This window comes from Pleuronectes platessa, chromosome 8, assembly GCF_947347685.1.
Source record: "Pleuronectes platessa chromosome 8, fPlePla1.1, whole genome shotgun sequence".
Lineage (NCBI taxonomy): Eukaryota > Metazoa > Chordata > Actinopteri > Pleuronectiformes > Pleuronectidae > Pleuronectes > Pleuronectes platessa.
Genome location: NC_070633.1, coordinates 13,893,685 through 13,918,327, shown reverse-complemented (window position 1 = coordinate 13,918,327; position 24,643 = coordinate 13,893,685). Strand labels below are relative to the sequence as shown.

Below are 24,643 nucleotides of genomic sequence, written 5' to 3'. Positions count from 1 at the left end.
TAAAGACTTTGTTAATTGCTGGACTTTTCCAGCCGCTAAACATTGCCATAATAATGTAGCCTGAAAAAAAGAAACAATTCAGCATCACGAATGCATATAAGAGCATTTTCATCAGATGTGTTATCGTAGAGGTGTCATTTATCAGCACAATCATATCTTCTATGTACGGACAACTGGCAATGATGCCTTTCGGAATGCAGTATTTCTTAGCTTTGGTCAAACCATCCTACATCTGTGAAGTGGCTACGGGTATGATTGGACTTTGTGAGCACACTTGAAACATGATTGAAATCGTAGAGAGGACACACTCAAACCTACCGAGGAGAATTCGGTAAATATTTCAAGCAGCTCCTCTCATCTCCTTCACTGTGAGGATGGAACGTCTAACATGGCAGCACTAACATCAATTTCAGCCTTACAGTGGAAAGGATGGATTTTAAGTCTTCTGGGATGCATCCCTAATAGAATTCAGGCACTTGCAGGGAACCAGAACAGCACGGGCATGACGGCACCTTTATAAAGCAAATGAAACTTTATGACAATCACTTGAGAGCTTGTTTGCGTTGTTCCTGTTCAACTCTTTGGTTAAAACCAGGTGTAATTAACTTTTTTTCCCATGGACTTCTTTAATTAATCAAGGACCACCCTAAATTACCTCATCTATAGGGGCCTATCACAATGACCTGGAGGAGCTTCTCTCTGGCAAGGGATCTGATGTCAGACGATAGTGATGATGATGATGATGATGATGATGATGATGATGATGATGATGATGATGCTAATTCCAGCGGCTTTTAGTCAAAATGTTCAAGCATATCCTCACTCTTGGTAGTGCCATACATGGCTGCTATCATATAAAACAAAGCAGTCTTCCCACCCACAGAAAGCGCTTGTTCAGTGGTATTTATCATGTTTATTATGTTGCTTCATTGAAGGCTGAAGAAAGAAAACTGTAAACTTGTTTCTCGCTGCATATCAGTAATCTGCTTTGTGACAGTTCTTTGGTTTAAACAGCTCTGCAGCACCAACAAGGCTCCTTCACAAATGTATCTTCTAAATGAGGTTTCAGCTTGTTAGTCATTACCCAACTTGCCACAAAACTTGCCTGTCTAACATCATGTCCGTCAGCAAAAGCTGCTTGTTGGGTAAACAAATACTGTCAAAGAGCATTTGTCCTTGTACCTTATTCAGTCTAAACAAATCTAGCTGTAACGACTCTTAAGATTTGTTTTTATTATCGCTGCAACCTCGTCTCTGCATGAAAAGCACATCGGCTCGCCTTCATCATTTGTCCATTTCTCCCCTCTCGTCTTGACATTTGCCATGATGCTTGATGTATTTTGTTCACCCTGACCATAACACAACAGACAAACAGCCAGAAGATACCACCCTGAAGGACAGGTCTACTGATCAATGTTATTTTCTTTCATTGGAAAAAGACAAATGTAATTGCTGTCATGAGATTTCATTTCTGAGTTGGCAGCTGGAGGTTTATTTATAAATTGACCCACAGGCCAGATCAAACCATCTCTTGGGCCACAGATTGCCCGGACGCCAGAGTTTCACCACCCCTGGTCCAAATGCTGCTGGTCTTGGAGCAGCCCGTCAGTTAGCAGAGTTACTGCCAGCAAAGAGAATCTGCATACATTCACACTGATTGATTACAGCTTGAGATTAATGAGTGTATTGTTTGGGATAAATTGGGGATTTCCAATTTAAACCCTGTATCGATTGCTTAAAGTACATCATTTGAACTAATGTATCCAACAATGTGCAGTGCACTGAGCATTGATCCGGGTGGATCACAAATATAATAACGAATTGACATGGACGGGAGTCGGGGAAACATTTTTCTTTAAGCGCTATTAACACGACACAAGCACACAGAGTTGGAAGGGGGGTTTGCTTTGAGTTAATTGAGGTCTGGCTGGTAATTACAACAGAGATTTGATCTTTCACAATCAGGTATGCAGGTTCATTGGCACTGCATTATAAAATGTCATATGGATCAGCTTCTGTGCCTAATATTGACTTTTTCACTCAGGGCTAAAGAGGTTGTGCAGTTGTCTGAAAAAGCATTTACAGAGGAGGCATCATACGAACATATGCAACTAAGGTTTCCCATGCTGATGAGCAATTATTTAAACGGAACACACTGGTGCCTTTGGTCCTGAGAAATGGTTCTCATGATGAAATAATTTAAATTTGGTTCACAGTGATTAGCATACACTATATATATATATATATATATACATATATATATATATGTATATATATATAGAAAAATGGGATTATAGAGGGTAATTTACCATGCAATGATATCTACAATTTGTCTGACATTTCATGGTGGGAAGAGAGAAAAAATAATCCTGCAGTTATTTTATTGCCGTACACAACTTCAAATACAGAGACCTAACATAAAACAGAAGTATCCTCATGAACCATATAAAGGCAGACCTTTGAAGAAATGATCATCCTGAGGACAACACTTAGCTATGCATCATTTGGAAAAGCACTGGAGCCCTGCGCTGAGTGCATGTAATTCACCACTTTCATTCACTGCATTTTGAATTATGTTTTCTGCAGACCAAGATTAAAAATTCAGATCAACTTTCCAGAAGAATGTGAAATTAATTAAATCTTTCATAATGCAATGAAAGCTGCTGGGGCTGTACTGCGAAATGTAATAGCTCTGTGCACGTGCATGGGTTTGCTCGGTATGTGTGGACATATACAACATATACTTTAAGTATGCTGAAAACCTGAATCCTTCTGTGGCCTAATAAGCTAAATAACACCTCTAATTTAAGGTAAGTAGGCTGCGGGTCTCGTTGAAAATTGAAAGATCAGCTTTTATTATTCAGTGTGAAATGGCTCCACAGAAGCAAACATATACCAAGCAGAGACGTGACCCAGATGCTGCCTGTAAAATTAATAAGCTAATAATGCACTGGGTGCCTGAGCAGTAACACTAATGTGCAAACAGGGATATTCCACATTCAGGTAAATATGGTATTAGACTCCAGACTTCATGTGAGGAGACAATCTAATTAATGTGCTCTGATCTCGAAGTACCACAGTGTGCCTTTTCTTTAAAATAACTCTGTTGCCTCATATAAAACAGATTTGTAGCTTCACCTTCTCCCTTGAGGCGTGTGCTTCAATGCGGCACGTACTTTAAAAACAGCCTCCAATCGTACGTTTAGGAGCCCTTAATTGTGATTGATGATCAATTAAGCCGGGATGGATTTTGAGAAAAATAACGTGTTAATGAAAGCAGCATCGCACATTATTCTGCTGCTTCTTTTCAAAGCCCTCGACTACTTGGCTTCCTTGCAGAGTATTCACAAATGCCAAGAGCACAGTGCTAGAATGACGCCATTGACATGCAAATGCCTGGTAGTTGCAGAGAAGTGAGAGGTGCCAAAGTGTATTGTTGTGTGACAAGCAGGATTTCTGAATACATCGCTGAATGCTGAGATGTACACGAGTGCGCTTGACACAGCAAAACACACAGCATCTATTTATTTATTTTCCGTACAGAAAAAAAGGGCATAATGGATCATGAGCATTATGGCGTGGGCCCTATTTACAGAGAGAGCACGGGGTGAGTGTGGCCTAATGACAGCGGATTAAATGAGGTCTGTCCACTGTACATGATCCCTGGAGTTCTATGGGAGAATAATTAAGTTTCCAACTGACCCGGCAGTGATGTGCTTTTAACTAAAGGTCACCACTGAACAGCGAAGTGAGCCCCACTTGATTACTATGTATATCACGACATCAAAAGAGATGCTGCTGCAGTAATGAGGGGGTGACCTTCAACGTCACCGTAAACAAAGACCAAGCAAACACATGCTGCACCACATGGCCTCTATCAGCCATTAATAAGAGGTGTGAAATTAATAGTGCTGTAATATTCAGTAGGAAGAAATCACATACACTCACATTTAACAATAGCCTGGTTTTCTAGGGAGAATGCATTCAGATCTTTGAGAGAAGATGCATATTATGGATGTGTGATATAAAAAAAATATATATATTTATATGTATTAGAAAACAATCCTGGCTTCCTTCATTTCATTTCAGTAATAAAGAGGCTACAATTTGAAAAATATGACAATCGGAAATTTAAATGTGCTTTTGAGGATTTAAATCTTAATTTATCACATTACAGGTTCCTTCACAGCTACAGCCAGGTGGATTTAGAAGAGATGTAGGGGGATTAGTGAAGCGATATCAATCACCACAGCCGAACCATCCCCTTATCCAGCACCGTCACAGTATCTGGCTGCTTTCCCCATTGATCCAGTATAAACCTATAGGGCTGGAGTTGTTGCTAAAGGCAAGGATTTCCCTTCAAGGGATCCTTAAGATTTTGGAAAAAGCTAATTTTCAATATCAAAATTGAGTATTGTAAGTTTTAGCTTTAAATTTGGAAAAAACAACAACATTTCCACCGATATCCTGGTGCCCACCCTTTTTCCCTCATCCCAATTCAGATACCTGGACTCTTGGTATCGACCAATACCGTTTACTGCACCGATGCATAAAAAGATAACAACTTCTAGAACATATTTGAACAGCTATCCTTTGCAGAAGTGATAGCTATCGTTGTTGTATAGCCTGCCAGGTTAAACCCATTGAAGAACAAAAGCATACAGAGATTGAATGCCATCGTGCCTCTTTTATTATCAAGATTAACAGTCCTAACTGAAAAAGAACGCAAATTAATAAATCCAGGAATACACAACAACCCTCTAAACTGAAGCCTTGCTTACAGTACACTTCCCTGTTTTACTTATGCGACAAATATTGACATTTTAGCTCGCTCTGTTCAACACTACACTACTGGAAAACCACTTCCTCTTGTGTTGGAGTGGCAAAAAGGGGTGAAAAATAAGTGATTTCCAGCAACAGAAAATTGCAGTTTTATCTGGGTGAAAGTAATATACTTTCAAGATGTGGTATCGGATCAGTACATTTGCGTACTGGCTGATGCTGCCTATTCGTCAGTATTAGAGCCATTTCGGAAGCTGGTATCAGTATCAGAACATCTCTACTAGAGACTAGATAAACGGCAGGATTGTGTATGACACAGTGAAAAAGACACCAGCACTGTCATGGAGAGAGTAAAAAGAAGCTTGCTTTTCCTCCAGTGCATCTCCCAGTTGTCTGTTTAGAAAAGCAGCCATCTTACTCCGCTCATTGCATGTTCACATTGATATTCCGGATATCATTAGTCAGGCCGGAGAATCCAGCTGATGAGCTCCGAGGGACATCTTAAATGACAGTGCCCTTTGTTGAAGGGAGAGAGTAAACAACAGAGGCTACCAACACTGTCTTGTCGCTAATACTCATCTGCATTTGTGGAAAAGAAAAAAAAGAACAAGTGTGGCTGAGGGGCAAAACTGAGAAGACAGAATGTGACTTTTCAAATACAAGGGAGGGGCTTATTGGTGAAGCAGAGACATGCCTCAATATCAAATATGGAAGGGGGGGGGGCACCGTCCCCTGACATCAGTCCTTTCTGTTCACCCTGGCAGATATGTCCACTCTCCATTCACTATTTCTAATCCTGTCTGAAAGCCTATCTTGAATGTCAGGCTTCTTCCTAAATTGGCTCGTGTTCTTAGTGATTGATTAAAGTACTGTAACCCAGCTTTATCAGACCGGGCCTGAATTTCTGCCAAATCTATTAGGTAATGCATCCTTTGTTATTGCACAGGTTGGCTCCCCACCCCCCGTCTTTGGGAAATGCACCGATCCCTTTACTACGATACATAATGCTCAGTCGCACCTGGTGCCGCGATAGCACAGCAGCCTTCACATCGAACAGGGGAGCTGTCTTAAGCTTACAACAGTTTGAGACAAATGTGGCATCCTAATTCAATATCGCATTATACAGTTAAATTAGCTTAAGTTTATCGACACAGCCCAAAACAGTGTGCGCGGGGATATACTTAAATGCTTTCATAATCTTCATTCCACCTCTCCGAGCTTTTGACTGATGCCATGGTGGTACCAGAAACATGTCTATGTCCCCTGACATTGAGCTACAACAATATGGCTATAATTCATGCGTTCTAATGCTGTAATATCCCCAGTGCCATTGCACACAGAGGAGAAGAGAGGAGAGGTTGCCCTGATATTACTGCTGACGCCTGAGTCCTAGACATTGCACTTAGAGTGTCTCCTGCAGGACATTAGTCAAACACACACAGGCACTACAAAGTCCACGAGACGAGAGTGGGCCACTGTGGTACCAAACACACACATCCTCAGACACTGCGGCTCACTGCGAGTAGTCAAGGTCACACAGCCGGGCGCCACAAATACAGGGTGTCACCACCGAAGACCAGATACATGTTTATCAGGATCATATGTGTATACGCTGTCTTAAACTGCAATGCCGGGTTTAATGGGATGAAAAGACACAGCACATCGCAGACACTCAGCATATGGAACTGTGGGTACAGATTAAAATCCCATTTGTGTACTTTAAACAGAGTAGAAGACCACTTTAATGGCTGCACGCTTAGAAGTAGGCCATGTCCAACCGATGCAGGCGAATTTGGCCTCGGGTTGTCTGCACTTCCTCAAAGACTGCACACAACGCACACTGTGAGCTACTACTGTATCTCTCCTCCTATTCTGTGCCTTCTTTGCACCATACAAAGCCCAGGGCAATGACAACGCATACTGTAGATACTGTAGATCCACTCATGCTCCATATTATGTGATCATGTATGTACACACGCACGCTCTGCAACACTACCAAATGATTTCACTCTTCAAATCTGCATTTTCCTTCCCAACCCTCACTTTAATGTTTTTGTCGGTGGAACAACAAGCATCTTCCCTGATCCATGTTTCATTAGCAACCTGAGGGGGAGAAAAAAAGGGTTTTCCTCTAACATCTGGATGTTAGCTAGCTCGAGTGAATAGTCATATCAGATCAGATCCCGCTACATCAAATGCAACTTGAGGGCACATTATTTATTCATTTAACTGCTGACATCCAAACCATGCCCTAAACGGTGACACTTTGAAAACTATTCCTCTGTGTCTGAACTGTGCCGATACGAGTGCAGCTAGCAACGGGCTTGCAGAGGGAAGAGAGTTTTATGTTCCTTTTACAGGGAATGAATGTGGAGGAGACGGAAACAACGAGGACATTGTTTTCTAGCCAGAGTGCCTCGGAGCCTCTGTGAGCAGCAAACATAACAATGGAGGTGCCTTAATGCCGACTGTAAAATTTCATGTGACTACGAGGACTTCTCACAATTTTCAAAGACACTAAAAAGCTAAAGCCTTCGGAGCCATTATGGCACATCAGGTTTTACCAAGCAGAACTTCATTTAAAAAAAAAAGAAAACAAGGCTCAAACATCCCAGTATCCAAAAGGATGGTTTCAGAACAAGAAGTGACCTTCAATCACCATGGCAAGTCAATTTATTCAGCACATCTGAAAACAGGAAGAGGCATCTCGATGATGATTTCTTCAAATGGACAGAAACAGTGACACATACTCTACAAGTATTAAAATACATCAATGGCCTAAAATCTGATAGAATCTAGAAAAATCTTCCTGTCACCCATTCCTAAATGTAAGATCTTGAATAATGCTTCCGATAGAGTGGATATGAAGAGACTTGGATTGAAAGTGCCTAAACACGATTTTCTTGACTATCACAAACTGAGTGCTTTCCAACTACTACAAACTGAACACAGACACGCAGAATCGTTTTTACCATATAGTAATTACCAGCATCCAAGGCCATAGAGAGTGTAATCACAGATCAGATCCAGAGCTTAAGAACGTCCCCTCCTGCGGTGGAGAGCCTCTAATCTATTTAACACGATGGTGAGAGCAGATTTTCTCCCTCCATCATCCTTACATGTTCCCTATATAAATTACACATATAGTCATTGCCCGTAATGTCATTTCACACACAAAACTGACTCATTCCACCACCTCCACATGGAAGAAACCCTTTTCCACTCTTAGATGTGAAGGAACTGACACAATAAAGCATCCACACAGAGAGCAGAGTGATACACTTAATGCCCCTAAAACTCTTCTGGACATTAGAACTAAATCATGGGATTTTTAGGGCCTCGTCTGTGATTCAAAACCCTGCGTCACATCTCTAACAGTAACACAGTTCCTGTGTATGCCGTGGCCTGACCTTACCACGACCCTGTTTTTATCGAGTATGAGGACAGCCGTGTGCTGGAAATGTCAAAACAGCAAATCAAATTCTTTAACTGGAAATATCTGGGGCACAGATCTACATATTTTACAAACAGAAAGACTGTTAAGCATAAATACTGGACTGGGAAGGTGTCGAGATATGAGGTTATGCGTGTAGGTGATGTTTATTTCCTATTTTTGTTTTATGAGTCGGAAGTAAAAAGGTGGGGTGAACCACAGGAAAATGAATTCCTGTAGTGTAGCGTTATCCAGAGCTGGCTAACATGTTAGTGAATTGGCGATATTAGCTTGAAAGTCCCACAAGTGAATGGAGACGTTTATCGTATGCAAGACTTAATTTTCAAGGGGTTGGACTAGTGTTGACAATTACAACAACAGCAATAGGTCTTCCATACAGGGTTACAAGCTTACAGCTGTTGAAACGTTAAATACGTTGTTTGGCACTATTGGACCTTGGTTTTTATTAAAATTGTGTACAAATGACATTACCAAATATTTTTCCATTCTCATTGCTCGATTCCTTTGCAACTTTTTTTATCTTGTGAACAATAAAAAAAGTATTTGTACCTGCACCCTGGGGACCACCTAAAGAGGAACGTGGCGGCAAGGATGCCCTCAAGCTCCAGAGGGTTAGGCATCAGCAGCTTGGTATGCAGACAATCTCCATCAAGGAAATCCATATGTTATGGAAACAAAGGTTTTTCAGTGGGAGAGGAGAGCCTCTGTGCAGGATTAAGTGATTTAGATCTAATGATGAGAGAGAGCGCGTTTTTATTTGTTTTCAAACAGCCAGTTTGCTCTTGATGGAATAGCAGCTATGTTCTGTCTCCGGAGGGTACAAATGCTCATCAAAGACCTGGCTTTGTCAAACAATCCATAAACTCTTAATGCCACAAAGCATGCGATACTTGCTGGACAAGTTCAGAGAAAGAGTAAAAAATCAATGGGAGACAATTTATTCCAATTTACAATGTGATAATAGTGTGTAATGTTTTATATTGCGCTGGTTCTGTGTGCGATCTGGAATCATTAAGGGGGAGCTCGTGGTTTGGGAGGTCAGCCCCTCCAGCTCAGAATTCCTTGGTGGGATTCTTCCTCTTCCTATCAATATCTGCGGCAGTGGCTGCCAGAAGATTTGAGAGCTCTGTATGCCCAGGGCTGTAAATCTGGGCCAAGGGTTGTGTGGGATGCTCAGATAAATGGGTAGGGCTTTGTTTTATTGCAACACTGCTTGTCTTAACTTTCTGTGTCTACCAGGGATTTAGAAAATTTGCTACTGTCCTTGGGCCTCTCTCTGCAACAGCGGCTCTGAGTCGGGCTTGACTCAGCCCTGGTGCCCTAAGATTACATAAATATCCTCTATGAGCCTTTTACCCCGAATCCAAGCGCCACTGCTCTGGTCCCCTTTTTTTATCTGTGGCAGCGTTTTTTGTTTGTGCGAGGGCGGAGTGCAAGGCGCTGATTACAAGGGAAACTGAGGATCCTCGTTCAACCCAATTCGACAAAAAAGAGTAAACATTTGCTCTGCTCTGGACTTTTGCTAATGGATTTGACTTAAAGGACCTTTACATACGATGCGGCTGCTTCTCACTCTTGTGCAGCAAAGCATCAATGTGGTGGGAAAAGTGGGCCACGGAGACGCAAAGCACCATTATCCTGGAGGACATATGTCACGTTCTCGACATCTTTTGTGATAAGGTTTCCTCATTTGTAGCTACTAGCGTCCTCATTCAGAAACCCGAGTGGGAAACAAAGGCAAAGATACGGCTTATTAGGTCAGTCCTGAGCTCCTTCTTTACACACTGATCAAGGATCTGCTGGATAAATCACATGGGTATCATTAGAATCAACCCCGAGGAGTCTCTGGGTGCTGGGCTTAAGTGTGTGTGTGTATGCTGGATAATGACTTTCCTTTAGGTACTTATTCAACAGCCAATCAAATAGCGTGTAGTGTAGCAGCTTGGCAGCCTTACTGAAATACATTGTACAGTTCTGATGCCTTTTTCAACCACAAAAATATATAATACTGCCTTTTCTTTCAATAATACATTTTAAATGTAGACTTTGGAGATAGCTTGGTCATACAAGACAAGTCGCAGAATATAAATTGGGTATACAGTTATTCAGCAGCAATAGCAAATAACTGCATTTGACGTCCCATTAGTTGACATACTACTGGGTGTGAGGCCACCAAAAAAAAAGCCTCACCAATAAATGCTTATTGTCAGAGTTTGCTTTGGAGTTGGGGCGCCTGTAGAATTGCAAACGCACGAAAAGTGTTTGAAGCAGGATGTGATTAAAGAGAATGAGAGATGAGAATAGCAGTAAGTTCTGGGGTGTCAGAAAACATTGAATCATTTAGTAAATTTCGACATTGCAGGAGGATCTGCCTCCATCAAAAAAAGTCTTCACGTACACGGAAAGAGGGAGTGCAGAAAACTCCGGGAAATGTTTCAATGGCATCTGTATGCTGCTTGTTGTTTTTGTATCGCTGGATGGTAAAGTTGTAGTTGTCCGCAGCATGAATAAAACAAACTTGGCAGATTTTTTGTTTGACTGGCTTTCTCCAGCCCAGAGCTCACTTGTCAGAATACTTATCCCGGCTTACCTTTCTCCAACCTAACCATTTTCCTCTTGTTTCTTTTCAATCTCACTTCTTCCCTCTGTCCTTGCTCTTATCCTCTCTGATCCCTCCTCAATTCCTACTACTCTCCGAGAACCGTTTCTATCTAACAGTATCATTTCACTCTTCAGCTTCAGGACTGAACTGCCCACCATTATTATGTCACTGAGCGCTTGCTCCTAAACCCGGTTAAAGTTCACAGTGGGCGCGAGCCAAGAGGACCTGAGAGAGAGAGACTATGACTCGGGAGTCTCTCGTCTCAAATCTACCTTCCTCTTGTTGAGACTCGAGAGATGAAACGTGTCACATTCCCGGCCTCAGCTGGGAGAGAAGTGTACCTTTCAGCAAATGGAAATACAGCATGCTAATAACCACAGATCAAATAGCTTCCCACGTAGTTACTGACTTCCACAAATAATATGCGATTATGAATTTTGGTCACATTTTTGGGCAGTATTAGCAAAACCCTCAAATCTGTACTTCTTAAAAGATCAGAAAAACGCCTAAAGAATTGCTGTAGTCTTATGTGTTCGCCCACATCACCAAACTCCACAGACAAAATAACTTCTTTCCAGATTAAAAACCTTGAGCTTCTCCCTTTGTGCTCCCTTTTTTTCTCCCATCACTCAATCCATTGTCATAGTGACCCACAGCTGCACAATTCATCAGAGCTTCCATTTTAGGAGAGTGAGCCACAAGGCTATTTCTGTAATAACCCAGATTTCCAGGTGATTCTGGATCCCTATCAATGTAATAAGCCGCAGCAAGTCAAAGAGAGAATAACGGGTCGAATAAACTATTTAGCACGGGTTTTACAGCCTGACATGTCCTGTGACAGAACATTTCAAATAATCAATGAGCGTAATGTTCTATTATTTAAGCTCCAACAGCCGTGTGCATCCTGTCTTTAAAACGCAGTCAACGCCAGGGAAAATTCCCCAGTCTAATTTCCTTTTCTCTGTAATTTTGTCAGATTAATATCAAGTCAATTTCCTGGAGCCTGTTCCAACACGGAGCGATGGCACGATAATAGTATCATTGGAATAAAGCTGTAATTGTGGAGGACAGCTCTTTTTGGGGAGAATATGGGCGCAGATGGGTCCTGAGCTTGATGGAGGAATTTCTCTGTCCCCGAAGGCCATCAGGCAACTTTGGCAAACTGGCAACAGATATAAATAGACGGTGGGCAGGAACAGGTACCTGTAAGCACAAAAATAAACCAATCCAAAGGCAGGTGCTATCATATTAAGTTAGAGGATGTTCAATGCCATTAAAGTACAGTTAAAAAGCGACCACACTGAACAGCACAGTAACGCTAGTCAGAGAAATGTATGCTTATTATTTACCCATCCGTATATTGTTTTAGATGTGTGTGCATGCATTCCTATTGAGGTTAGTTCAGATAACAAACTATACTAGTGGAGACACTTCGAAGGGTCAACATACAGAATCCACTCACATTTAAACCTACAGGCAAGTCTCCAGTCAACCTGATTTGCATGTATGTGGAATATAGGAGGAAATGTGAGCTGCAGCTTTGTCGTTACTACTCCAAGGACTCTAATGCCTGCACTGTTGTTTATTTGGATTTTTTTTTTTTTGTATTGTTCGGAGGAGGATTTTTCACTCAACACATTTCACATAAATTTCACACGTGAGTTTGTTAAGGCTGAGTTTTAAAGCTTAAATGAAGGGATTTAATATTTGTCATCACAATGTTAATATGTCTGGCATTGAGGATAAGGGTGCTGGGCAAAATATGTGATGGGAAAAAAATGTCCAGGCCATCACAATCTGTGTGGTTTACATTTATGAAACACAGAATTGTTTTATTTGATCTCCAGGATTCTTAGTGGGCAAAATAGTAAAATAAAAATGAAGTGCTTAATTGTCTGTATCTCAGTCATCCAGAGCTAGGTACGACTTTGCCTATAATACCTTATCGGTGAACACATTCTCACATATACTAGTAAAAAGCATTGTTCCACTGCAGGCTACCTTAAAAAAAAGATTATAAAAAAGTACATAAATAAATGTATCTATATTATTTACAGTTTGCCTCAAAATTGAGATCAAGCTGCATGGCCCTGACGCTGGACTAAGATCTAATTTTGGCTGAACCTAAAATAAAATAATCATAACTACTTGTTTACCAGAGTAGCGGATTTGTGTTTGCATGCAAACACAAACACACGCAGACAAGGAGAAAAAAAAAAGGGGGAAAGACAAAAAGGGGCGAAACAAAAAGAGAGCATGAGTATTTAGCGGCATCGGTCTGCCTGTGGCGCAGGTGTCTGAGTGCACGACGGCCAACTGGTGAAAATGGCGAGTTTGTGTGTGTGTCAGTGTGCGTGTGTGTGTGGGAAAGAGAGAGGAAGGATCTCTACTAATCTCTTACATTACTGCAGTCATTTCCACTCCCTTCATCACCACTAGCATGTGCTCTGTGAGATTTAAAATATTTAAATCTGTAATCTGTCAGCATTATGAGGTTAACGCACACCAGCAAAGACTGGCGTCCTATCCGTCAGCAGGCTCTCTGCTTCACGCCCCCCCGACATACATCACGAGGACCTGATGTGGTCTATTGTCGTCCTGGCTGGAAAAGACTTTGCGGCCGGTGGCTGTATTTTCTCAACGCAGGCGGACACATGCTGCTGGACCCTGGAGGAAAATTATGGGAAGTGCACGCAGCTGGAAAAAAAAAGAAGCTGTGGCACTACGATGCACAAGGAAGCGTCTAATTGTTTCCCCAGTGTACGTGACCCAGTGACTCTTCGTTGTTCTTTTACTACGGGTAAAGCAGCATTCATTATTGATTTGGTGGCGTACACTCATAGTCTTACACAACATGAGTGTCTCACGAGTGGGCCTGAGTCCTCTGTCAGTTTAGTGCGCCGCTGCATTAACACGCCCTCTTTCACCTTTCTTGCACATGGAGGCATATTTTCCTGAAACTCTGAATTAATAACCCGGAATGAATAAATTGAATGGGATTAAAGCCTGAACGACAGTGACCCATATATGACTATTAGATTGATGGAAGACACTCCAACGTAGCCCATTTAGGCAGCTCCATGTCATGTCTTCATACGACAGGCTTTTACTAAGCTCCTTAAGAGCCTGCCCCAGGGGATCTATGGTAGGCTGGAGGTACTGACTCAGGCCTTATCTCCACTAATTTACCCCATGAATTAGATGGGTCCTCGCTTCTGTGTCCTGCCAGACCTACACAATGGCCGCTCCGTGTTAAGAAAATGTGGTGAAGAAAGGGCTTTGCGATTGCTTGGTTGGATAAGAAGCTGGAGAACTGATGGGCGTAAAGGCTCATACCGCCACATCAACTTTTACCTGGACAGTAACGTTCATCCCCAGGATTAAGAGAGTGTTGACTCCCTGTCACTTGTCTGTATATTTCCCGGGTGGATTAAGCGGAATAAAATGCAATTTGAATCATGCGGATTAAGGTGAACTTTTCAAAAGACAAACAGGCAGGCCTTCACCCCTGTCAGCCACAGAAGTCGGGAGAGCAGGAGTTTTCTTTTGTTCTTTTTAGACTGTCTTTATTATCTGACAGACATTTTTCAAATTTAAATGAGCTGGGACAGAAAGTACAGGAGCTGGTCAGATCCAGAGAAATGGCTTATCATAATGCATGAGCAAGTGGAAAGCAAGTAACATCACAGTATGCAAATCACAGCCGTGGTCTGCAACAGTTGCACAAGATAAAAATCAATCAGACGTAAACAAACATGCACTTGCTGCTTGAGTCGATCGTTTTCTTTATGCCACAGTTTAAAAAGCTCATTAATTTTGCATGTTTCACATGACTGGGGAGTCTTATCCTTGTCTGAGCTTATATAAGTCTGAAGTGCAACTTCGCAGCTCAGAGACACTCTCTCCCGATGCGAGACGTTATCCCACCATTACTTGCTGCTTCTCCCCATGTGATGTATTTTTTAAAACAAAGGAAACAATCACAAAAATAGCTCCTCGCTTCCGCCGCACATTCTGTGACGTCCGCGATTTCAACTCAGCCGGCCTCGTCCTCGGCCTGTGTGCTTTTGCGTGTAAATTGTCGAATTAATAAATAAATAATAAATTGACAACTTCTGGCAGACAGTGAGTGGAGGCATACTGTGTGACATCTGCTTTGTAGTTAGGATGGCGATGTCCAAAAGAATCTTGTTTACTAAGCAGACATTGGTCTTTGGCAGGGAAACCTGTTAGTCAGGGGAGATGTTTTTTGGGCCATGAACAATGTAAAATCTCTGTTGAAAATGCTATGTGCAGTAGACTTGAGGCGTATCTTTGTGCCTCAGGCCAAAACCACTTTGTTAGTCAAACAAAGACACTTTCATCTTTCCACAGATTCAACAAATACGTCTTATTCATTATTAAAAAACGAATATGACACAAGTGTATCTGGTGAATTGTCGCTCGGCTCGAGTGATACAAAAAAAACAACAACAACAAAAATAGCCGGGGGATTTTTTTTTGCAATTCTATCACAAATAAAAAGGTGCGATTTAATGGCGGTGAAAGCGTATCCTCCCGAGCAAACAGCGAGAGGCAAGTTTATCCTCCGTCATTAGTCACTGTACATCCTTCGCTCTGGATGACAGGATTATGAAAGAGCCCAGTCGACAAATCACGAGACGCACTTTGACTTGGCTTTAACATTTCGCTGTTTGTTGCCTCATCAGTTGTCAGGGGCAATTAAAATCCTGTGGTGCACTGACTCATTGACATGGTGAGTGTTATTAAGATTAAGACCGGGAAAACTCTTTCTTTCTAGTTTCTGGACTGTTTTGTTTTTTAAGGAACATCAGCCATCAGGGTCTGTGCAGTCATCTTGTTTACTCGCTAATGTGGTGAAAACAAACCTTCATTAAATCCCAAATCCCTTTTTTCCCCCCTTTTATGCCTGTGACATTGCAAATTTGTGAAAACAGCGCTGGAGCAACGACAGTCTTTGCAGGATTGGTGGCGATGGGACACACTTGCAGAAGGTCAGAGGTATCCATTTGGGAAATTATTCGGTTACTACTCCTGCTGCTTCAAGACAGCACGTCAAACACAATGAAGGATATTAGAAAACACAAATAACCTTCCGCAGCCTCGTTTCGAATGTGAAGCAGCACACCTCCGCCTTTACACAGAGGAGCACACTCTCTGACACACCTCGGCCCAGGCGTCTGGTAACGGCAGCAGTAATGAGCGCGCAGCTGAGAGAGAAACCGAAGGCTAAAGAACAAGAGGCCTCCTGGGCCAGAGACCAATGAGTGGCTCAGCCAAGTTAAGTCAGGCCAGGCCGCGCTCAGGTGTATTCACGTTCGGTCAGGACGGAGCCTCGCTGACCTTTGCAGCGGACAGGGAGTCTCATGGAGCTTTTCTTGAGCGGTCCAGAGATTCACCGAGTAAACAATAGACTCGGTGCTGCACTTTGAAATGTGTGTAATTGGGTGTGTGTTCAGTGCCTGTCAATTATCACGTGTTGAACCAGCACTCGCATTCTACTCTGCCTTGATAATGAAAAGTGTCAGAGGTCAGCGTTCCTCGTAATTATTCTCCAACAGTGTTTTCATCAAACGGACGGGTGACAAATTACAGAGGAAAACAACCTAAAGGGTCCTGGGACTGTGTTGGGCCACCACGTGATAACAGAGCAGCCTTAGGGTGTCTGGGCAAATCTGCGGACTCTACTAGAGGCATGAACCACAGCTCTATTGAGAGACGTCCCCTCATTTGTTGATGGACTTGCAGAGGCCTGTCAAACATGGCCGTCCAAAATCTCCCACTGGTGTTAAACTGGGTTAGGATCTGGTGACTGTGAAGGTGGATTCATATCGTTTTCATACCCGCACCTCTATGACCGGGGGCCCTGTCGCCCCCTGTTTCTCTCTTTATTTTTCAAAATGTTCCTTTAATTTGTCACCCGTCTGGACTTAAGCTGCCATGATTGTTACACGGCTCAAACACAGGCCCAGGAAAAATGCAGATAAAAATAGGGGGGGAAGAATGGATTTGAAAAACAGCAGGGGAACTTGAAAAATAGTACTTTGCTGGACTGGAATACAAACACTGAAGGGCCTTAGAGGGAATTCACAAGCAGCAGCAGCAGCAGCAGCAGCAGCAGCATGCATAATCCTTCACATGATATTGAAGACGCACATACAATATAAATGAGCACAATTTGCCTGCAAATCAAATCAAAATCCAAAGGGTCCTAATCAAATTTCATAGGGTTTTAAATGTGCGCAACAAAAACTATAAAGTCAATGTGTGTGTGTGTGTGTGTGTGTGTGTGTGTGTGTGTGTGTGTGTGTGTGTGTGTGTGTGTGTGTGTGTGTTATTATAGCCCATTAGATTTCAACAAACACAAGCCAAATAAAACGCTGGATCATTTCCTAAACGCTTCGGTATCAGCGACACGTTGCTTATTCATCCAATCACCATGACAACTCCATTTCCCCTCCATCTTTCCTGTTTGAATTTAACCCTCGTCGCTAATTATGCTTTTTCTACCACGGACCACAATGAGCCTATTCATCTGTGGGCCTGCGCCATGTGTCCAGGAGTTTGATAATGTGAGAAAGTAGACACGAGTGGCCTGCAGGATGATTACACTGCTTTAAATTTAGCACTGAACTCTCGGCTTCCGCACGATATTGTTTCCACAGCTTTCAAAGGGGATTAAGAAGATGGGAAAGAGGCTGTTTACTGAGAAAAAAAAACATTCTTAAGCACAGTCATTGAATGAATGTGAAAGACCAATGCCGTTTGGGGTTTGAGAAGAGATACACAAGCTATAACGTAAGAAAGAATTGTAGTGAAACACATTCGTATTACTTGTTCCTCAAAATGTTCCAGATGCGTTTGCATGGAGCATGCATTTGTTCACCCGCGGGCTCTTCAAAGATATAAAAAGTAAAAATAGAAAGATTGTTCAATGGGAATCCCCACGTATGCCTGTGGCAGATTATCCTGCTCCCCGTGCACAACAGATGGAGGTGCTGCTGCGAGCTGGTGGTAGATACCGCTCGCACTGGAGATCAAATCACGTTGGCGTCCTGGACGATCTGATCCAATCAGGTTTAGAGCTTGCAATTTCATTTGTGCGAAAAAAAGAAAAGAAAAAAGATGAAAGAAAGAAAGTCATCGGGCTAATTCATGTGTTCTGGAGAGAGAGAGAGAGAGAGAGAGAGAGAGAGAGAGAGAGAGAGAGAGAGAGAGAGAGAGAGAGAGCTTGCGCGTCACTGCTCCATCACGCACACACATGATGTCGTTTTAGCCGAAGTAACAAGTGAGCCCCTGAACAATTATCACGAGCTTTTATTATTCCCAACGCCTCGATGGATCTCATGCGCCCGTGTGACCAAACACACACGCACGCATACACACGCACACACGCACAAACCCATGTCTCTACAATCTCACTCCGTTCAAGTCACTAGATCCGAATGCGTTTATTTGGAAGTGTGTATCTGTGTACATGCGTGCTTCGTGAGCAGCTCTGCGTCCATGCGGCACCACACACAAGATAACACGTCCCTGACAACCTGTACAAGTAAGTCCTCGGTGTGAGGAGAGCTTGTAGCGGAGCGCAGCTCGTGGTTCCTCCCGCAGCCTCCTCCTGGAACTCACTCTGCGCACACAGCCTCAGCCCGTCTCTGCCTCCTCCCTGCTCCTCACCAACTATCAGGACATGACTCACCTGCCTTGCTGAGTTGTAATTCCCTCCATGCCGTTGTTTGCAGAAATAAAAAAGCCGGGCCACTGTTTCAGTTTTCGGGGGGGGCGAGCTTTTCCACTTGCAGCCCGAGTATAAATCCTGCTCCAAATATCCGTATGTAGTGCACGCACTGCGTGTGTGTCCTGTGAGGGGAAGGTGCTTATCCTCGCCCCGCTGTCATCTCAACACATCTCACCGTCTCCTCTTTATTCCGGTGTTTTCTCCCTCTCTCCTCCTCTGGTCCCGCGCGCTCCGCTGCTCCTCGCCTTCACTCCTTGGGCTCAACGCGAGCTTGGGCGGGCGCGCGCGGCGCGACCCCGGCTGGATGTTTCGGGAGCGCCGATTGGAGCCGGAGAGGAGAGTTACTAGGTAACCAAGGGCACACGCATCACACATGAGTGGGAGCGCAGGATTTATGGCTCCGCGCGCTGCCCCTTCTCCTCCGGCAGATCATCAGAAATGTTTCAATATTTCAATGATGGACCGCACTCCAGCGTGTATATCAAAAAATAAGACCCCTGCACCGGCCGCTCAAAGGCATCAATCTTCTCTTGGTGAGGGTGTCCTGGAGGAGAACTGTGAAATCCTCTAGTCGTGACATATATTTCCGTAATACAAAAATAACATATTGTGTATGTACAGGGTACAGAGAAGAGATGATAACCTTTATTAAAACTGGAGAGAATTAATTAATAGATGGAAAAGTTCCTTAAAGGGATAGTTCACCTAAAATTGAAAGTTCACTCATTATCTACTCACCATGATGCCGATGAGGGGGTTGTGTGTTTGTGTGTGTTTGTGTGTGTGTGTGTGTGTGTGTGTGTGTGTGTGTGTGTGTGCGTGTATGTGTGTGTGTGCGTGTGTGTGTGTTTGTGAGTGTGTTTGTGGGGGGATAAACAGCGTTGTAGACAAATTCCAATCGTTTGAAGTAAATGGTGACCGATTCTTCAAACTTAAAAACCATGACAGAAACACATCATATACACCATGTTTTAGCCCCAATTTTTTTCTGATATCCATGCATGTACACGTCTAGAGGAGGACATCACAGGGTGAGCCATCCCTTTTATCGTTGAATACAGGCTAATAAAAAGCTTAAAGCAGTTTTTGCAGGAGTAAAGTTTGACGTTTTTATTACCCAATTAATTAATAATACTACTCCACATCCTCTTTTTTTTAATTTTCCAGTTTTCATACACTTTGATTTACATGTTTTTATTGGTTCACAAATTTGTGCCTGATGGCACACGTGACAGTCACAGTCAAGTCAGCAGCATAAGGCTCAAATATACAAGTTAGCAAAAAATAAACTACTTTTATACAGCTTAAACCAGTGATTTGTTTTGCTTTCATAAAGTTTATTGACAAATTAAAAAACTGATTTAGGTCATAATTAAAGCAGTAAAGTTGGATATATTGGGTCTTTTTTAAGTAGAGTTGGGAAATAAAACAATTTTTTTTATGGCAATATAATTGTTATCAAATGTAACAATAAAAACATAATTTCAATATATATCCAAATTTTGTGCGGAGACGATAATGCAAAACAAATACGTCTATAATTCATAATAGGCCCTGGAGTAGGTACAATGGGACAGTTTATCCCTCCATATAACTCTGCTCGCTCTACTGACATTTTTAAAATTTGGTTGAAAACCCATCTCTTCACTTTGGCCTTTAAATCCAATTGAGATCAATATTGTATCATCAGTACTTTGTCTTTCTCTGTCATTCCTCTCTGCCCTTGTGTCCGTTTGTCTCTGTTTCTTTTTTTCTATCCGTTTACTGAAGTAGTCAGCGCCACTCGTTTTTTAAATGTCCTCTAGATTTATATGGAGCTGGCTTTTGCTCAGAATTTGCCGAGCAGGTCTCTATCATCTGCAGCACTGACGGAAATGCTTCATCAAGATCTGTATAAAACATAAACATAAAGGTTTGAACACACTTTAACTTTTAAACTATGTTGAGAAGTGAAGGTCTTAATAGAGGGGTAGTGCAATAATTACACACATCATCCACATACTCTACTTCCACATTTACACTCTATTGAAATCGAAGGTGTCAATTATTGATGTAGTGTTCGGAACAGAAGCCACAGCACATACATGTAACTGTACGACTCTTACTGTCAGCTCCTACACAAAGAGACTTCCCCGGTGTTAGCAAGTGCTGCAGCTGAAGTGTGAGGAATTTGACATTTAACAATTTGGAAAAAGCAGCAGGGATACTGAACACAATATAGCTGTTAATATGAAGTTTCTGTGAGGGGTTTGTAATAATGGCACACTATTATTTTTATGAACTGGCCATAATATTCGTTGGGAGTTAAAGACTGAAATTAAAAAGTTGGTCCCCTAATGAAAGCACATTTCATTTCACTAGATTCACATTTATTAGGATCTGCACCAAATTGCACAACTCATAAATATCAGTCCCGTCAACTTTCCTTTTTCATCAAAATCCATGTATTGTTCTCTGAGAAATCAACAAATCTATTGAAACTCAGTCTGTCTCCCAAAGAAAAGCGTTGCTGTAATTCATCCAGTAGTTTAGACATTATCCTGCAACAAACACATGCAGATGAAAACACGACCTCCTTGGTGAAGGTCAAACAAAAAAGCAACAGTATGAGGGTATCCCTAAAAGTGGTCTTACACGTTAATGCCCAATGTTGAGGGGCACAGCAGCAGCCACCACATGCAGTGTGTTAAAGCCTATGCGTTTTAGCAGGTGAGTACAGGCGAGTCATTCATACTCACAAGGACAAAAAGTCAGCAGAGTCACAAACAGATAGATGGCGTGCCTGAGGCCGCCGCATTAGTAATTTCAAAATCATGCCGGAGAATAATATTTATGCCTTTGGAGTCAGTGTGTGCATCATGGTGCCACGGTGCAGGCCTGTCAGCTCTCCGTTCCCCGTCTCACCACCTTTTCTCTGGCAAATCGGAAAATAGTATTTTAGGACATCAGTGTCTCAAATGCAGTTTTTACCCAGTTTAAATCGTCTAAATTAATTTGCCCTGGAGGAAAGTGAGAACAAGGGAAAGAACTAAAAACCAGCTCCCAGTCGTAAATCACACAAAAAATGGACTCGTAAAAAATAGCCTGTTTGATAATGTTCAATCAATCAACAGAGACGCCTGAAGGCTGGCACATTTCAAACAGGTGCAACTGACTACACATGCAAAATGCTTTCCAGGGTGCAGCTGTGGGTATATTTGAAAATGATTTTGTTTCTTGGATGACTGACGGAGAAATTGCTTTTACTTTTAAGTGCTTTTTATCCCATTATCATTTACAAATAACATGCAAGACAAGAATACTCTGCCAGGAAAATAATTGTATTTGCTCAAGAAGAAGTCCGTATTTGGATTTAATTCATTAAGACTTTTACGCTCGTTTACTGGGGACAGGGGCCATTAATGAACAATAAAAATGTAAATGAGCTAGAGTTACCTTACGTTTAAAATGCCACATCTTTTTAGCTGCCTCTGACCAGATGTTATAATCTACATTAAGAAGATGAACACAATCGGTGAAGCTCTGAGGTTCACTGCTGCTTGAACAGGATGCACAGAACAGCAGAGAAGTAGAGCACTGGAAACATCTGTCAAATACTGTCCAGTCAAGTTTACGGAATAACGACAAGCAGGAGACGCAAGATAAAGATAAATACAGCGAAGAAGACAGGCCAGCAGGGCGAGCGAGTCAGCAGAACAGTGAAGAGGACAACTGACATTCTGATGACCACGACTGTTTATCAATACAGACTCATCTCCGCTGCACAGCACAGGAATGCTCCGAATTTAGAGCTGTGAGAATTTGTCTACTAGAACTAATAAGCTCATCGATTCCCTTCGTATGGCCCTGTGATAATGTCTTCTACTGCCACTAAACTGTCCTATGGGGAAAAACAAAGAAAACATAAACAGGACCTGGCTGTTGTGGATGTAGGGTTTTTCTAAATCAGGGGACAAAAAGGTCCCACAATTCTTTATTCAGTAAGCGGTACATTTAAGTCATTCCCTGTTTACTGTGAGATCTTAACTTTTAACTAAACAGTTGTACTGTCATTGTATTTTATTCTATTCTCATTTTATAATTTAACTAATTTCTATCTATTTTATTTATTCTAATTTGAGTTACTGTAGCTTTTTTCCTTCAACTTATTAAAATGTATGTGTAATAATAAATATTTATATATTATCCTTTTTATATCTTTTACCTATAGTTAGCTATTACAGCCTATGTGTTTTTATCATTGTTAGGAAGTTACACTTTTTTTAAGGAATCCTGATAAGGAACAAGGACTCTTCAAGGGCCAATCAGATTCAGCTGGGGCCAATGGCCCCCTGGCCCCGCCCCTGTATTCACCCCTGGTACCTGGGTAACACAATGATCATCCATTATTAGTTGTATAGGTTCTTTTTTGGTATATATACATTTTCTCTTCTCCTGTCTTCTCTAGTTTTAGTCAGTGAATGTGTTTAACCCCCACAGACGTTCACAACACCTCTGATGCTCAAATTAGAAGAAAACTGGAAAATGTGCTATGAATGATCAAGTATTGCACAAAACACAAGGCCACGCATTCACTCTCATTTCTACTATCTGCTGCTGAGTTATTCAGTCATTCACTGCCTCTCTAAAAAAATTGTTTCTACCTCTGACTATTATCACGTTCATATTCACATGTGGTTATCTGTTACCCAAGTTAATCAGAATCTCTTTAGCTGCTGCAACAGGACTTTAACAAGAGAGACATTTCTTTCTGCAGTGCTCTTGAGGTGAATGTCTTGGATGAGATAAAAAGATGTGCCAGTGTTTATCTCAGGGTTCTGGCCCTAATGAAGGCAGGTAGCGCAGAGGCAGCCAATGTTGAATTGAGGCCCCAGGAGGAAAAACAAGACTACAAAGGGTACGTAGTGCAAAAAGCCATTGTGGGAATGTGACAATCCCTGAAGAACAAAAAAGCATCTACTTGATCAAAACACTGTGGCCTGATTATGCCCCCCCCCCCCCCCCCCCCGAACACACACATACACACATCTTTGCTATTACAGACAATCATTAGGGCAACACAGTCATCAGCTGTCTAGAAAAAGTTGTCTCTTCAGAAAGTCACCTCATATGACACAGTGGTACAGTTTGTTTATACAGTGAAATAAACACTACTGAGAAAACTTCCTGCCGTTTTAACGGGCTGTGGTTTGTTAGAGGCATGTTTTATAGTAAGACCGGGTCTGTTCCTCTGACATTTATTACATCCTGATGAATTATCATGGAAAGCAAATTGATTACAGTGCTTTCTCTTACAGTGCATTCCCACTGAGCAGCTTCTCGCTGGGTCTTTTTTTTTTTTCAGTATTCCTGTTAACATATTGGTTACAAAACCGGCTTTTCCCTGTATTTGAACTCATTGACTGTTAGGGTGCAGTTGTGCTATTTTTCTGTAATTATAGGCTTGTGCCAAGGTTAACTTAACCTGTGAATTGAAGCAATCAAGTTTTTTATTATTTTGTAGCTGGGTCTTGTGCCTGTGTCTTGTGACGCCTGTGGCTCTCAGTAAACCATTTACTTTGAAACATCCATCTGCCACTTGTATGAGTGTGTGTGTGTGTGTTTGTGTGTGTGTAGCTCAACGCAGTCGGGTCCTCAATCCACATTTGTGACATTTATCTGAGAAGTTAATACTGACATGCTTGCCTTGATGAGACTTATAAATGTATCAATTTCCATGCATAGTCATCTAAAAATGGCTTTTACAGCCACTCTGGTGAAATTTTTTTACAATATATTAAATGTTTTCCTGTGGTTTCGCTTCTGCGAGACTCCCTTTTCCCCAGAAACTCGAAATTTACTTCAGCTTGTAATAAAATCATTAAAATCAATATCTTGTTTGAAATGATTAATATGTTTGATAAATGGCTTCATAATGAGCTGGATAATACAGCTCCAAATTGCCGCAGATACAGGCCTGGCTCTGGCTGTGGTGAGGCCAGGTGCTCTCAAAGAACGCGGAAAAATGTGATCTCAAAAATGAAGTCATGTATTTGAGGTCTCCAAA

The 24,643-nt window shown here is 42.0% G+C and overlaps 1 protein-coding gene across 2 annotated transcripts in view; it reads right to left on the bottom strand.

Annotated features, from left to right (window-relative positions):
- Positions 1 to 18,848, bottom strand: part of nlgn3a (neuroligin 3a) — a 121,193-nt gene extending 102,345 nt beyond the window's left edge. For both annotated transcript variants that reach the window (XM_053428925.1, XM_053428926.1), the window contains exon 1: positions 18,559 to 18,848. The gene's annotated coding sequence lies outside the window, so the exon portion shown is untranslated. The remainder of the gene's footprint in view (positions 1 to 18,558) is intronic.
- Positions 18,849 to 24,643: the final 5,795 nt, after the last annotated feature.